Below are 17,555 nucleotides of genomic sequence, written 5' to 3'. Positions count from 1 at the left end.
CCACCCACCCACCCGAGGATGATTCAGTCTGTCTCATTCAAGTAAACACCTCTTCCATTGGGAATATAGAGAAACAATAGGAAATAAATACTGGCACCTCCATGCAGTTGGGATCCATTTACTCATTTGAAGATGGATGTGACTTATCTTCCCCTTGCATCATAACCCAAGAATTATAGCACTCACCCCAGAGGGAGGAGATCCTGAGCTCTGCTTGGTCTGAGTGTGTTGAGCTCACATCTGCGTTTAACTCAGAGGAGCTAAATTCCTGCCTTCATAGGATGACCATCCGTAAGTCTCCATGCTTTTGTTTCTTAGCCTTTCCTTTTTTGCCTGTGAACACTGCAAACTCTGTAAGATACCAGCTCATTTGTCATTGAGTGTTTGAGCAGCACTAAGTTAAAAAAAGCCTTGTTCTGGTAAATGCATTATGTGTTTTTGACTGGTATTGGTAGAAGATGAGCTTTGTACAGCCTTTGATTATGACATGGTTTGTGGAAAAGATTATGAGTCTCCAGAGATGTTGTACTTGATGTATATTTCAGGAATGGCTGGCTGCTTGTTGGTTTTCTATGGGCATGATTATTTCTTCATTTCTGATTGTCTCTTCTGTCACATTTGTGCCAGAATTTAGTAGATCTGTAGCACTGGGAAATATTTTGCTCCAGGGTCCTTTCTTGAAGCTGCCTCTTTCAGGAGCTTTTGGACCTAGGCAAGTACATAGCTCAGGGCAGGGGTTGGCTACAGAGCTCCTACTCAGTGCAACAGCCCCTTAGCATCTTCTTTGCTTGGAGTTTCTAAAGAAGTAAAACGTGGGAGGAACAAGGCTGCAAGGACAATGTGAGGGCATTATGCAGTGAGGACATTATGCAGTGAGGACATTATGCAGTCACTCCTGCAACACTGGTGAAGAATGGATCAGTGATGTGTTCCTCTTATGAGTCATTCTGGAGCTGCCAAAAGTTGGAGCAGCCCATTGCCCAGTGATGAGTAGTGGTTGACCTTTATCCTCAGCATAGAGAATATTGTAAAATTGAGCTAAATTAATTCCTTTCTGAGCAGTGGCGGCAGTGCAGCCTAGTTTCCTATGGATGTGGATTCCTTCCCCCCACCTTACCGAAACCAAGTCCTTACTTCCCCACTTCCATGCCACTCCTCAGATCTCTCTCATCCCTTAAATATTGTTTGGAAAAATGGTACATATGCTGTGGCTGATACAAAGTGTTGTCTACTCTTTATTCAACTGTCTGCTGCTTCTCAGTCTGGGTAGCGGGTCCCCCCACAAACTGGCCAATAGCTTCTGAAATTATATTGGGGTGCAGAGAGGTGTCCCAGGGAGACAGGTGGTATGAATATTATTTCTTTTGGAAGTAATAGTACAAATATACTGTAACACAAGCAGAAATGAAAAGTATTATGAGGAAATTAGTAGATGAAGATCTGTGAGTTGTGTGTGGAGACAGACATAGGAGGAACACATTTTTAGGTTTGCTATAAAATCTTTTAAATTATTAGAGTGAAAAATTATTAAGCAACTCATCATAATTAAAATATGGGACTCGCCCTGCTAGTTCATCCCTAATGTATTCCAGCTCAGCAGATGAATGGCCAGTGATGAATTTGGTCTGAGCTTATCAAGCATAATAAGAAACTATCCAGCTCATATATGGCCAAAGAAGGTTATATCAGTACATTGCACCTATAAAGCAACAGTTATTTTGGTCATCTCCTACTTTGCCACCTTTAAAAGTATAATTAACTCTGTGTACCTTCCATTAAATAGCATTTAAAAGAGAAATAAACTTGGATATAACATCTCAAACTATATTAAAATGTATGTACAGTCAAAGAGAATTTTAGAAGTTCATGAATGCTGTGTTTAGCCTTCAGTCTCCTTCTGTGTCTCCCCATCTGCAGTTGTAAAATATCATGGCTCACACATATGGTTTATTTTTCAGAATATTAAAAAAAAACCCAACCTATGAATGGACAGGAGTTTTTCCCATTATTTGGAGCTTGTCTTGACTATCCAAGGGCAATTTAGCTACTGCCAGTTCAAGAAAGTCATTTGGAGATGCTATTCTTGAAAACTAATTTTCCTCTTGAAAGTCAGATTGACACAAATTGTTCAGTAAAAGTCACAGAAATTGAATGTATAACAGTACCAAAAATATTTATCATGTGGAACTCACCAAAGTGTTTAGAATGTAAGATTTATCCTTTGCTTTCAGACCTCAGGCAACTTCCTCCTAAGGCTGTTCTAATATTTTTTATCAGTCTGAATCTGCAAAATCATTTCTCTGTTTCAGTCTGTGTTGACCCACTATAATATACTTGGATAGACTTTCAGTGTCCACTTGGCTTAGTATCTTCTGTGTTGTCACCACTTCTGCAAGTGGGAGTTAGGAGAGTAGTGGCCAGAGACCGGCTTCAGCCTGGTGAGGTGGGTCTCCCCAGTTCCTCCAGTATTCAGTGGGGAGAAGCTGTTCAGAGTGGGAACCTAACATCTCATTGCTTTTGTTTCCTAAGATGCACTATCACTTTGAAGTTTTTAACCCTGATGTATGAAGTGTCTAGTCTACAAAGACTGTTCTGAATTAGACTGTACCAGGGAGGAGAACTCTCTCTTACTCCATGTACAAAACGATTCTTTTCTCTCAGTTCATGCCAATTTATATGCACCGACTCTTGGACCGATTAGGACTTGTGTACACATACACTTCAGGAGAGAAATCTCTGCTGGAAGAGCTTGACCCAAAATGTTAATCTCAGGGAGAGCATACTCTGCTATTTGCATGGCAGGACATAAATTTTTTGCATGAGAACAGTAATAAAAATATACTCATATTTATTATTTATTAAATTAGATTTCTAGAGTATTTTCACAGTGTTTGATATCACTGCAGAGTCCATATGGGGTGATACCAGGTGTCCTCAGGAAGAAAATGCAAAGCACCGTCTTGGACTGTCAGAGCAGTATCCTGCCCTCAGGGAGCAGAGCACTCCTGGAAAAACATCTAACCTGAAGTCCCTGAGCATTAATCTGAAAGCCCTTCAGTGGTCATCTCGTAGACTGGCAGAAAAATAACCCTCCTGAATAAAGGGGCATAGTATTTAAAAAGCAGTGTATGTGCGTGTGCTTATTGCAGATGAATTTTACTCTCCCTACTTAAGTATGTTAGTGCAAATGTCCAAAATGGACAAAGAGATGACTAGGGTTACAGTAGTGAGCTCCTGGAAGCTTTTGTAGTGTAGATGGTCAAATTCACATACCCGAGAAAACAGTGGCAGAGACTGGAGGCAGCAATGATATTAGAAAAATAATTCTTGAAGGTAAGATTTAGAAGTCTGGAGACTTTTTAGAAGAAGATTCTGACTATGGTTAGAATGTAGGATTTTAGGAGAAACATAAGGTCAGAAACTGTAATTGTTTCTAAATATACCCAGTTGTGCTTTTTATTAAAGGAAATTGTCCCTAACTAGAAGTCCCTGTGGGTACTGTGAAAACATGAACCTCTGATGTACACAAGAACAAGCTACATATATCACAGCTTGGAATCAAGGTGGATGCTCAGTACTGTCTGTTTTGAATTCTTGTTGGCTATTGCAGGTATTTCCAGTAGAAAATAACTTGGGGGCAGGGTGGGTGGGGGGCTGGCAGAACGGATCTAAATATCTTCCAAATTTTGTGTAGTTATGGATGAAATAATTATGAAATAAATTCCTGGGTAATTCCAAGGTAAAAACCCACAGTAAAGCTATCTATTCTATTTCAGTTAAGGATAATCTTCTATCGTAACATTCCTTGGGGACTCATTTGTGATGCTGTCCTTTCTCATTTTTTCATCTCCTGAAGGCCATATTTGCCTTAGGGGTATCATATCATTGTGGTAGAAATGAAGTGGTGCTACTGGTCTCATAACTGACTGACATACTTTGGGCAGCTCCATTAGCACACAGCTCTTAAAAGGCTGCTTTGGAAGAGTCTTTACACTTACTACATATGCTAATGCCCTGATGTCTTCCAAAATGATGGAGGAGAACGTTTTACCCTTTTCGTTTCAAGGCATCATAAAGTCTTGGAAACTTGAGGCCAGTTGCCAGATGTGATTAAAAATAAATGGAGCAGAGCAATTGTACCTGATCCCCCTGACAGACACTTGAGTAACAGCTTTTTCGAAGACTATCTTTCTAAATAGTTCTTTCTGCATCTGTATTTCTCTCCTTGCTGACCACAGTGACAACTTCCTTATCATAAAAAGTGGAAAACAATAACAGAGAACATTTGGGGATTTTTTTTTTCCTGCAGTTCCCTGCAAAATCTAGTTGTATTCTGTTCATTGAATTTAGAGTGAGCTATTAAAGCTACTAAGACAGACTGTAAACTGAAGCATAAGAATGAGTCAACAGGTATTAAATGGGGAAGCAGATACACCTCTACTTAGTGGTACAGCAGTTGCCTTCAGTAATGCTCGTAGTGTGCGTGTGAATTGAAATGTAGCAAACTCTTTTTTTTGGGTTAGACCTACTGTATTGCTTCAAAACCTGTCTGCACTGAAAGAGAGAGTAAATATCATATTTTCTGTGTGCTATTACCTCAGCCTTAAAATATTTCAAAGGAAAAGAAACAGAAAAAAGCAGGCAGTGAGGAGGCATGTGATCTCTGCATTGATGCTTTAGGTGGTCATTGGGAAGTGTTACTGCTCAGGCTCTGAGACTGAAGAAAAACAGTAATATGACAGCAAAGTAATACTAATTAATGCTTCTTTACTACTTTACTTACCCTGAGCATTGCAGAGACACCAGCTAAATTCAGAGACCTGGTTATACATATCAGTCTTTTTGAACAGGTATATATATAAGTAAGTATATATTTGAGCATTTTTCTTCACAGAACCAGAGAAAAACAGTTGTCATTATCTGTTGTCATTATCTGTGAACTGTTCATAAGGCTTTGTATACAAAAACTTTTACAGCTAAATTCTGATATTTTCACTCATACTAAATAGGAAAGTACTCTTCAGGTTATTTATTAGTAGTGAGAGTGTCTGGTGTTTGGTAAAAATGTTCACTGTGAAATACTATTTTGGCGAGGTATTTATTACTATGATAATAATTTGGGGACTTTCTTGATTTGAAAGAACATACTCTTGGCTGGTCAAACACACTTTTTGTTCATTGTGCCTTGTACAGGATAACCATGGCTATTTAGAAGAGCAGCGTTTGCCTGAGTCAAATATTGTTCTCTTCAGAGTAGACTTTCATGATAATCCATCACATTATCATGACATGAGTGCGCACAGTTACTCATAGTCACTGCAGTTACGTAGTTCCCCTCAACAGGATACTGTTATATAAACAATGTTATTTGAGGAATTGGCAATTCTCTCTTCCATGCTTCATCCAAAGTATATTCTTAGCTTTTCATTCATTGGTATTTTTGCTTTCCCAGAATTCACTCTTCTGCCTTCTGAAACTCACAGTTGTGCAGACTTCTCATCCAAACAAATCAGCAATAGTTTGGAGACCTGCTCTTTTGGATTCATCAGAAGTGAGTGTGAACTAATCTGGGCAGTGCAGCTGAGGTTATCATCCAGCACCCTTCACAAACTGTGGAAAGCAGCATTGTATGAAATGGCACAATTTCTGTAATCAGGGATGCAAATGATGCTGAGATGCCAGCACAGCAGGCATAAAGATACCATTTGCAGGAAAAGAAGTTTACTGAGTTTCTGCTGAATAGCTACAGGTGTGGCAATCCAGAGGCAGTTAAGTGCAAGGGCTGGAAAAGTAAGCAGTGCATTCCAGCCACAGCAGCGGAACACTGCTTGAGTTAGTGTCTCCATCGAGAACAGAGCTGGAACTGTACCATTAAAACACCTACTGCAGCAAAGGGTAGTAAATTTGCCACCTAGCTGGTTTGAGACCAAAGCAACCTGTTTGGTCAGGTGTATCTCAGAGTATGTATTTTTTCAGAGTTGTCCTGAATCCAGGATTCCTCTAAGGAAGAGTAAATATTAGTCCTAGAGGTTTTGACAGAGAGTGGATTAGATGAACTTCCACTCTCTACTTTGGCCTTATTTTCTATGGTTTATTTCAACTTTTTAGATGAAGTCTTTTTAAGATAAAAATGAGCATGGTTATTCTTGGGAGGAGAAAAAGCTGACTTTTTTTTTTTTTTTTTTTTTTTTTAATAAACTGGTCATTTTACAGGATGTGGCTATAGTTATTATCAGTCCCAAGTACATGAGTCAGATGGTGGTATCATCAAGTTATTCCTTACTCTATGTTTTTTTAAGATCCACTGAAGGAAATGTGACTGCCTTCACAGGCAGTGGAGTTCAACATTTTCCTAAACTTTGACCAGGACACTTGGAGGAATGAAACTTGACAGAGACTCACTGTAGTATCCTGAGCATTAGTGGGATAGGTGTGAAAACCAAGACAATAAAAAAACCCCAGAAGTGTTATAAAGAAGAGGTATACTTACAAAAATAAAAGAAAGAGGAGCCCAGTGGTAAGGAATTGTCTGTTTTGTTGGAAATACAAGGACATGTGGTCTTTTTCCAATCTATTTCTTATGTAAGCAGTATGGTGTGTGCCTTATGGCACAATCCAGCAAAGCAAGCAAGGAAATAAGTGTTAGAAATGCCTAGGTGTGGTGATTTCGATGGCACAAATCTGTTGAAAATCCTGATCAGGAAAGCAATCTTATTCAAGGCAGCATGAAACTGCACAGTTGGACCCCTTGCAGCAGTTTGAATTCATCTTCAGAAGAAAACAACTTTAAATGTATCGCTTGATTGCAATCTAGGTTACAGGAACATACTGCTATAAAAATACAGTATTAGTGGAATTTTCCATGTCCAAAAATAATTTAGTGTCCAAATACATATTTTATCTGATTTATGGCTTCACAGCCATGTCTAAGCCAGTACTGCCAAATAAAATTTTCTTTACTGTGACATGTATGCAGTTCTTTTTCAGGTATTTGGAATGATGTCTAACATATAAATTAAGAGAAAGTTTCCTTCTAGAAATATTCAGTTAAATTTATATTTTTAAAGTGCAACTTCATTTTTTACATTTTAAAAATATAACTTCTTTTTTTACTGTATCAGTGCCTAAACAACGTATGATATATGATCACGAAATCAGGGACTCAAATACATGCCAAAACTGTGTAGTCATATTATACAAAGGTGTTTTTTTCTTAATATCATTGTAAAAGTACGTTTCTTCTCCAATAATTTACCAATTTCATTCAATTAATATCTCTCAGGAAACCAATCCGACAAAAGAATAACAGTAAATTTGCCCTCTGGTTCCCCATAAAGTGGTGTGTTCCTGACACCTATGTAGAAACATGTAATTGAAATAACATTTGCATAAATTCCATTTAGTAAGGATGCATTGTCTGATGCCAGTGAATGTTAGGGCACTTAATCAAACAGTAAATAGCAATGCATGTCTAAGCATTGATCATTTAATGCAGACATTGTCAGAAGAATTAAATTGATCATGACATCCTTTTGTTCTTTCTTTTTACTTAGTATAATATACTGTTGCTTTCTAAATCTCCTCAAGCTCTTTAATAAAGAAAAATTACTTCTCTTAATTTGGACAGCTGCATAATTAGGGTGCTAAATCATCCTCAGGGATGTAATCAAACTGATACTACTATATTACAATTTTCTGGCTTTCCTGCTTAGTTTAGAGCAGAAGGAACATGTTTAGGCAATTGCAATCTGTTGCATTGCCTTAAAAATTAAACATTGATCATTATAATAGATTTGAAAGCAAAGATCTCCAGGTCCCTTGTAAATAGTCTTAATTCAAAGTTCAGAATATCTGTTGTGGTTGGTATGGTAGCAATCCTAATACCTGTACACCTGTACAGTTTCAGCCTTCAGTCAAATATACATCAATTGAATCAGATTTCCTGGTTTTATTCTAAAAAAGAGGCAATAGCAGGGCAGGACTCCGACCTAAAAACATATGCTAAGTTATCTCTACTCAGCAGGAGGGACTTCAGCTAGTGTTATCCCTTGGAGTTATGCCGAGCTGCTAATTTAAGTGCTGAATGTGTGGTAAAGTTCCTGTAGTGACACTCTGCAGAAGAGCTACTTAGCTTAGAAATGGTGCAGAGAGTGACATGGAAGTTCAGTCAAGGCGGATGGCTGGTGGACACTGCAGCATCCTCCTGCAAATAACCTGCCCAGGCTCACTGAGAGCATTTCTCCTGCAAACAGACTACATGCTAATTTCTCGATGCGCCCTCAATTTCCACTGTATAATAGCATTAATGACCTTGACAGAAAGCATTTCCTGGGGATTAATAACCATTTGAGGTTTAATGACCTGAGGCTATGCCTCAGGCCATCAACTCCTCCGAGCTGCTCATTAAATCCTTAGGGTACACAGTCTGCTTCAATCACTCCTGCTTAAGCATTTGCTCAGTGTCACCTAATAACAATATTCTCCCTGAGGTATTTCCTCTTCAGAGGCCCTGGTGTTGGAAACGTGTTTGTGCTTAAGTCTTTTGGGAAAAGAACTCACCGTTAATTTTTTAGGTGACTGTGTATTACAAGTCAGAGCATTTACTCAGGCTGTCACTGAGTTTCTGCTGTGATAAACACAGTAAAAATGAGACAGTTAAATTAATAAATTGCACCTTGAAATACAAACTATTTGGTTTAGTTGCTTACAATCTGATAATCTAAATCAAGAGCCAGTAGCTTCCCTCCATCCTAACACTGGTGGTTCAGCCAGAGGTAATTCATTCGAGAGGTGATACAGGACAGGTTACCACTTCCTAGCAAACAGTGGCTTCATACTAACTCTAAAGGATACCCCAAATTCAGATTTGTGCAGAAGGAACAATATAATAGCACATCTGCCTGTTGTAGGAGAAATGCCATTGCTAGGACAATTTCTTACCGATGAAGTCATAAGTCAAAGGTGGTATATTGTCCTGTGTTATGGTACATACTTGTGAAGGGTGAACTTGTTTTTCTGTCGAAGATTTTTCATTTAAGGGAACATTCTTCCCACATCCAGATGGCATCAAGTACAATTGGATCTTAGTTAAATCTGCTGCTGTGGTGTTACACTGTGTTCCCTGTTTATTTGTGTAATAGTGCAGCACAGCATGCCAAATAGGCATGGCACAAACAAATTGCTATTGGAAGTTTCTTCCCAAAGTTTCTGAACTGAAAGAGGAGAAAAGCACAGGGAAGGCAGTCAACAACAGTTGTAGGAAACCGATATAGTGAGTGTGCCACAGAGTTACGGGTCTACAAATCAGTTATATATATTGTCTTCACATGAATTATAAGAATCCTCTGGTGAGGCTTTGCCAGCATCATGTTCACACATTAGTCTCTGTTGTGCACTGAGCAACCGGTTGAGTACATCTAAGGAGAGCTAGGAACAGTGCTCTTAGGGTGCTGGAAGGGGGAGATGCTTACCTCCCTGAGAGGTCTGGGAAAACCTGCCCTCAACCTGACTTTAACCTAGACCTAGCTATACTGGCTCTGTGCTTTGAGTTAACATCTTTGTCCAAAGACATCCCACACTTTTAGGGAAAGAAAAGCATTTTTCTGGCAAATTCTAAAAATTAAAAGTAGTTGGAGTTGTTTATAAGCTTAAGATACATAAAGAAAACCTGAATACCCAAAATGTCTAGTATTAACTGTGGGGGAAATCTTGGTACATGTAGCTTAGTTCTGGTAAGTGCAATATACGTATATCCTATGGAAACCAGCAGGTGAATCGATGAATACGACACAGGTGGGATGAACAGCTCAAGTACTTACTTCCTTGCTTGTGTTTGAGATTAGTGGATTCAGAGGTTGAGTAACTGATTCAGTGATGTATGTGCTTTGTGAGGGAAATACATGCTGTTTGTAGAAAATGCTGAGCACCTACACAGGAATGTTCCTACATAAATCTCTAATCCCTTTGCAAATGGAGAAAATCAGATGCAAATAGGTGCAATTACAGACCCTATGTCATGCAGTACATTAATGGGAGATGCCTCAAAGAAAAAATAATCTCACTGGAAATGTCTTTTGCTTTATATGCCTGTTCCTCCCAAATTCTCTGTATAGTTCCTAGAGAAGAATGAGCACTTTCTGGGCACAAGCCATTTTACCTCTTTTAGACATTAAGATAAGATAAATATTTTCATGGAAGTACTTTTTTCTCTCCATAGCCTTCAGAAGCACCTGGGCTGAATAGTTCCAGTGCAGTTGTGTATAGGTGAGATGATTCCTACCCTTTATATCCCCAGATATCCCCATGGATGTAAATAAATATTCTACATGGATTACAAAATGGCTACTGTGAAGACAGGTTAACTAGATATTTAAGCAGATGCTTAATGCTAAGCTTCTGATATGTCCTACTGAAGCCTGTTTTATAAAACCAGCCCCTCTGCTGAGACCCGTACCATTGCGTGGAACAAGTGGGTCTGCTGCTGACCCAGCTTCACCTCTGATTCTCCTGGCTGCTGTTGGTGTGAGACAAGCATGCAGCATCGTTCCCACGTAGATTTTAGGTGTAGGAATACACTTCTGGTTGGAATTTTCTTTCTAAAATCTATTGAGAATTCAAATGAGAGCCAGATGAGTTTTTTCCTGTTCATTTAGAAGAAAAATACAAAACATCATGAGAAACTTTAAAACTCCAGAACTCTCTGAAAGTCCTCACCGCAATAAAATTTTCCTGAAAAAGTTATTTCCAGGGGAATTTGAGCTTGCAGGTGATAAGCATTCGTTATGTTTTTCTACCCCTGATGAGGAAAGGCCAGACTGGTAAACAATGAATGAAGGAAATGCTTTGAAATACATTAAACAGCTCATAGCTTTGTAGACTCAGTTTTGAGGCTACTTTTAGCAATTTGCTTTGTCTTGGAGTTGCAAAAACATTAATGAAAGCCCCATCTCTGTTCCCAGAGTCAGCCAATGGATCATCACAGCTATAATTTTCCCCTTTTGTTGGTGTTGCCTTCCCTGCACCTCCTCTAGTGGAGTCTGAGCTGGTTTGTTTGGGTTTGTGTTTGTCTTCAAAGATGAAGCTCTGCCGGAAAAAAAGGAACTGTAATTTTTAGTACACCAGTGTAATTCCTTAGTAGCAAGTGAGCTTTCATAATGCAGTGGCCACAGGATACCATAGGTTCTGGGCTCCTAACTACTGTTACAGTGTAAAAAAATCTGCAAAATACAGCCCATCTTCTAAATCAAAATACCTTTATCGTTTTCTGTTTTAACCAGTGGTTTCAGAACAACATGTGAGCTCTTAAGATGGTTATTTAAAATCTTTAACTTCCATTTTACTGAGATTTCATAGTCAGAATTAGTCTTCTCCTTTTGAAAAGTGAGTCAGGTGTTTTTACAGTGAAATCCGTAGGAGAGACCATCTTTTGTAGGCAACTGCCTGCTTTCTGCTTCTGTTTCTGTCTGGAGAACAACTTATCTCATCATACTTCTGGCATATCTGAGGCTAGACCCTGCCAAAATCTGAAAGTGAAGTAAACCATCAAAAAATGTCAGATTCTTAAAAGTGCAGACCAAGGTGAAGTCTAGAAAAAGGCTATACTTTGAAAATAAAGTACTTTGCCTTTTCCTTCAAAGCATACACAACCAGTTTTCAATCTTTGTGTTTATCCGTATATCCCTTTGCTGTAACACTGGACAGCCAAAACTGGCTCATGTCCTCAGCACATACATTCATTCTCCTGGCCTTGAGGGGACATAAAGCCAGAGCATCCCCTGGATCCTGCTCTTCATAGAGCACATCTGGAGGTGGGGAAGGGCCCCGAGCTGGTCCCAGAGGCAGCACAAGCAGACGGTGGGGAGCTCCCAGTGGGGGCAGGTCTGGGTGGCCCTGTGCCCCTGCGGACAGCTCCCACCTCACCCTGGAGGGGACATCCACGGGAAGGAGGTGTCCTCACACACTCCTGGGCAAGAGCAGCTGCTGTTTTTCAGGGATGTATATTCCCAATGACCAAACGGAAATCTTGCCCAACAAATTGAACCTCAGACCCTAAGATCTTGGAATAGCAGCCATCTCTCATCTCTTCTTTAAACAAGGTATTTTAATGCTCTGCAGAATTACAGTGCAAGGCACACTGCCCTCCATCTCCTTAATCCTCTGTAAATTTACTTCTAACAGCTACTGCCAAAATACAGTATGGCACTCGCACAGCACATGCTTCTTCAGTGGTGAGCACAAAGCGGCTTCTGTTCAGAGGGAATATGTTGCAAGCCCATGAGTGACACACTGTGAGTGCTGAAGATTATGAAACATTCTGAAACTGAGCAAGCCATAAACACTTCATTTTTCAGAAATAGTCACATTACTTCTGTTATTCTGCTTGGCAAATATATGTACACAGACCTTGGTGCATCCACGTAGCGCATGTTGAACAAGGACCAAGTGCTAAACCAGTGGCGTGCCAGCAGCGCTGCAGAGTTCAGAGGAAATATTTAAAATATGCACTTCAACACTCTTCTCGGTTTTTATAAAAACTTATGATCTTTATTTGTTCATTTTTATTTCATTAGCCTCTCTCTTGGACTAAACTGACCTCAAGCTATAGCATGGAGTTATATTCACTGATCTCCTGGTGAATGCTCTCTAAATTATCAGGAATCAGGTCATGGCTTCTGAAAATTCGTAACTTCAAGTAAGAAGTATTTGCCAGAGGGGCAAGTGTCCTGTGTCTGTCTATGGCCAAATGCTCGTGTGAAATAAATAAGTCTAGATATCAGCCACGTGCTGGACCAAATCCTTAATACTACCAAAAACACCCTCTCCTGTTTGATATCCAGGCTACCTGATTGTTGAAGTCATAAAAGAAGGAAGACCACCTCATACAAGGTAGCTGTGTGGTCCTCATGTACTTGGAACATACTTTTGAGCATAGTACACACATTAACATATCAAGTCTCAAAATTTTCCTTCCTAAGGAAGGAAGACCATTTTTTCCCCTTTTTTAACTGAAGTTTATTAAGTGATGTGTCTCATTTCCCACTGAAAGTCTAACTGAGCAAGGAATTAGTCATTTACTCTCCAAATATCTATCTGGTAGCACTGTCTAGTGACCAGACCATCTTTGCTCACAGTCAGGCAAGTAATGATTCAGATGAGTGGGAATGTGCTCTCCAGCAAACAGAGCAAAGGGACTCCATCCGTGAGATGGCAGCTGAAATGTCCAACTGATTTCCCAACAACTATTAGAAGATTAAGAAATAGTTGAAATTCAGCCAGCAAGTTAAAAAGTGCCAGGGACTGACTGACATTTGCAGAGGCCAACCCTTCCATATTCCCTCCTGTTACCCAGCTATTGGCATGAAACAGACATTGACATGAAAACAGTAGGTTTGTGCTTCAATAGCTTTGGTGTCTCCTGCTGTCTGTCCCACAGATCCACTCTCCTGTACTGGCAGGGAGCAAGCACCGGTAGGTCTCCAGCCTTCCTGTTGTCTTCTTCCAGGGTAATACATGCCACAAGCTGAAGGGCAGACTCCAGCTTTATAGAGTGATAACTGAAAACATCTAACTTACCTAAACTCTTTCATGCTATTTGATAAAAGAGCAATTTATGTCTTCCCGTCTTGTACCTAAAAATAACAGTAAAAAAGTGTAGAGTGTTGTTAGTCCTGGGTGGCATGCTAATTAGTTCTTTGCTAACTCTGCTTTATTGCTGGCAATAATTAGTGTTGAGTAATTACAGGGTTCCTATGAATCTGGCTTCCATTTGTTCTGTGGTGTAACAAGGGTAAGGAAATGAGAAGTGTCACTACTATAGATACCCAGCGTTATTTCTGCCATAGCAGAGTTTTGTATTATAGGGAACAGTTATTTTGTACAATCGTTTTAATAGCTGGAAACAGACCTAGGTGAGCTGCAGAATGGAAAACCAGTATTTTTACTACATTAGAAGTCTGTTCTCTACTTGAAGGAGCACATAAAACCCCCACAGCCTTCTATAAAAGAATGTATGGAAAGGAAACTGGAGACTTCAGCCAAAATGCTAAAAATAATAACTATACAAGCCAAGTTGTCTGTTCCTTCCTCCCTCCACTATGAACAAATAAATGTTTATGTACAGCTATCATGTAGAAATTGCATTACCCTGGTTTCTGTGTGTTGCTCTGTAGCTGTATGGACTGCAACTTCCATTGCAAAGAGGAACGAACAAAAAAATACAATGATTTGTGTGAAGAAAAATCCTGGAAGTAGTTTAGTTCAAATATCCAAAACATTTCAGTTCATTGGCAAAACTCTTTGCTCTGTAATCTTCCCTTTGGGTTTTTGAAGTGCGTTCAGATGTGTATGTACTGAAGTATATAGAAAATGTGTGCAGCCACCTGGTAGTAGAAGACAGGGATGGGTGAATCAGAATCAAAGGTGCATGAGGAGGCAAATGAAAGTTAAATACTTCAATCATCTTCAAAGATCTGCACCTTACCAGTAGGAAATTTAAATATCCTTAAAATTCTGGCCTTTGAGTTCACCACTTTGGTATTGAAAGTTATCTATCTAGTCAGTAAAATTAAACAAGATTTCCATCATCTGATGGAGCGTGGAAACCATCTGAACAGCTGTCTGAACAGTAGCTCCAGTGCTACTGTAAAAAGGAACTTTTAATTTGACTTTCCCACATTTAGTACTGTTTTCGTGTTGGAGTGTTTGGAAGAGACTTTTGTAAAAATGGGTGCCTTTGTGACAACAGAGTGAGGGAAGATTTTCTTTTTTTAGTAAGCAAGTAATTGTTTCCTTTAATGTCTTTGTTTTTCTCATGTCTCTATAAAGATCAGCATACAGCCATATAATTAGAGGCTCTGGACTAGATCATGCTGAAACCCACACTAGTGTGACTCCACTGTTTTTACAGCAACGCACAGTCAAAACAAAGGGTAAAATTTACTTCACAATAACATCTTTGCGTAAGCATATGTTATTTCTTCAGTCACTGAAATAACTTTAAAAAATAGTAGAACCATCAAACAATGGAGGCCATCTGGTCCAACCCCTGCTCATGGCAGAGCCAGTTTATCACATCACATCTGGCACTGACATAGGATCAATCCAACTCCAAAAAGGAAGACGGACCAAGTTCAGAATATCCAGTTAAAGAAAATAAAATTTCTGCTTAGTATTAATTTACTCACTTTTAATTTCTTCATACAGTTGTAAGAAGACATCCTGACAGCTCTCATTAGTAATATTCTTGTAGTAAATAGCAGCTGGGAAAAAGCATTAAACAGATATGGGTGTTTGATCATAGAATCATTCAGGTTGGAAAAGACCTTTAAGATCATCAAGTCCAACCATAAACCTAACACTGCCAAGTACACCACTAAACCATGTCTCTGAGCACCACATCTACATCTACATCTATGTCCTTTAAATACCTCCAGGGATGGTGACTCAACCACTTCCCTGGCCACCGTGTTCCAATGCCGGATAACCCTTTCAGTGAATAAATTTTTCCTAATATCCAATCTAAACCTGCCCTGGCACAAGTTGAGGCCTTTTCCTCTTATCCTTTCACTTGTTACTTGGAAGAAGAGACTGATACCCACCTCGCTACAGCCTCCTTTCAGGTAGTTGTAGAGAGTGATGAGGTCTCCCCTCAGCCTCCTCTTCTCCAGACTAAACAATCCCAGTTCTCTCAGCTGTTCTTCATAAGACTTGTGCTTCATTGCCCTTTGGACGCACTCCAGCACCTCATTGTCTTTTTTGTAGTGAGGAGCCGAAATAAGAACACAATATTCAAGGTGTCTCACCAGTGCCAAGTACAGGGGGATGATCTCTTCCCTTGTCCTGCTGGCCACCCTATATCTGATAGAAGCCAGGATGCCATTGGCCGCCTTGGACACCTGGGCACACTGCCAGCTTATATTCAGCTGTCTGTCAACCAACATCCCCAGGCCCTTTTCTGCTGGTCAGCTTTCCAGATACTCTTCCCCAAGCCTGTGGCATTTCATGGGGTTGTTGTGACCCAAGTGCAGGACCCAGCACTGAGCCTTGTTGAGCCTCATACAGTTGGCCTCAGCCCATTGATCCAGCCTGTCCAGATCCCTCTGTAGAGCCTCCCTACCCTCGAGCAGATCAACACTTCCACCAGCTTGGTGTCATCTGTAAATTTACTGAGAGTGCACTCAATCCCCTTGTCCTGATCACTGATAAATATCTTAAACAGAACTGGCCCCAGTACTGAGCCCTGGGGAACACCACTTGTGAGTGGCTGCCAGCTGGGTTTAACTCCATTCACCACAACTCTTTGGACCTGGCCATCCAGCCAGATGTTTAATCCTCTTAGAAGCAGTAGTAATAAAAAAGTGGATATCCACAAATTATGTTAACCTTTGTTTTATAAATTATTTTTCACTACAATCTTGAGACATGATGAAATGTTAATAATGTTGATATACTTCAATGATAATAATTACAATATGGTTGTGAATCAGAAAAAGTCATCTGGGTTTGTAGGTACATCTCTTGCCTGCACTTCCAGGATAATGCCAGCCTTGTGTTAACTGAATTTTGTGTAGATGACAACTTTTTCCAGACTGTGTGAACAAGTGGCATTCTGCTGTTTGGAGTTCAGTTTTTTCAGAAGAAATACACAGAATATCTTTGTCCATAGGCCCTATAATGGAAAGAGCTAATAAGGAAACAGTGGGATCTAAAGGCAGATCTGCTTGTTGTGTTAATCAGCTGGTAACAGCAGATAATGCTTGATAAGAGCAGATAATACTGATAATACCAGGTGGGAGCTCAGCACTTCGCATTGCATTCACTGTGGACAAGCATGGATTCGAATCTCTGTCTTGAATATTTGAGCTCTTCCATATATCCTATATCTTAACAATGTTTCTTGCACTACAAATTTATAATGTCACACAGAACTCCGAAAGAAAGTGCTGTAATCTTAATTTATGATAAAAAATAACTGAGAAGTCTTTTTATTAATACATCAAAGTATTATCTCCAAGGGGAGTTAGTTTCATATTAATGTTCAGTGTTTAATATAAATTCACAGCATGAAGACCACCTCAGATGGGTAGAGATTCTCTGATGTATATCTGATTGCCCACATGTAATTTGAACGTCTACAACACATGAAGAGTATAATCAAGGAATAATTAATATGTTGATAAGAAATTGCATTTTGTTCTAATTATCTGCATAATTCAGAGAGAAAGTTTACGATGACAACATCTATCTTCTGGAGTATTGTTTACATTTTCACTCAAATTATAACATGAAGCATTCTCCTGCATTCCATAATGCCTTTCATCTGATGAGCTCCAATTACTGCCTGACCAATTAACTTCAGTACCGCACACATGCAAACCACCTTGGGTATTGTGGAAAAACCTAAGCGATGCATCGAAGTCTGAAACTTGACCTCCAGTTTAGGACACTGTGCTTGAAGACCCTGACTTCCAGAAACATTAATCTCTGTCTTTAATTGGAGTTAGGAGTACCCATGAGAGCTGAAACTAATGCTCAGACCAGCACTACATCCTCTTGGG

The 17,555-nt window shown here is 39.6% G+C and overlaps 1 protein-coding gene across 4 annotated transcripts in view; it reads left to right on the top strand.

Moving 5' to 3' along the window:
* STARD13 (StAR related lipid transfer domain containing 13) overlaps positions 1 to 17,555 on the top strand; it is a 312,386-nt gene that overhangs the window by 245,530 nt on the left and 49,301 nt on the right. The gene's annotated exons all lie outside the window — the stretch shown is intronic.

The sequence above is a fragment of the Athene cunicularia genome (genome assembly GCF_003259725.1).
Source record: "Athene cunicularia isolate RWA chromosome 1 unlocalized genomic scaffold, athCun1 chr1_part1, whole genome shotgun sequence".
In the NCBI taxonomy this organism is placed as follows: Eukaryota; Metazoa; Chordata; class Aves; order Strigiformes; family Strigidae; genus Athene; species Athene cunicularia.
The sequence above is the reverse complement of the archived record's forward strand: the minus strand, read 5'-3'. Positions and strand labels throughout refer to the sequence as shown.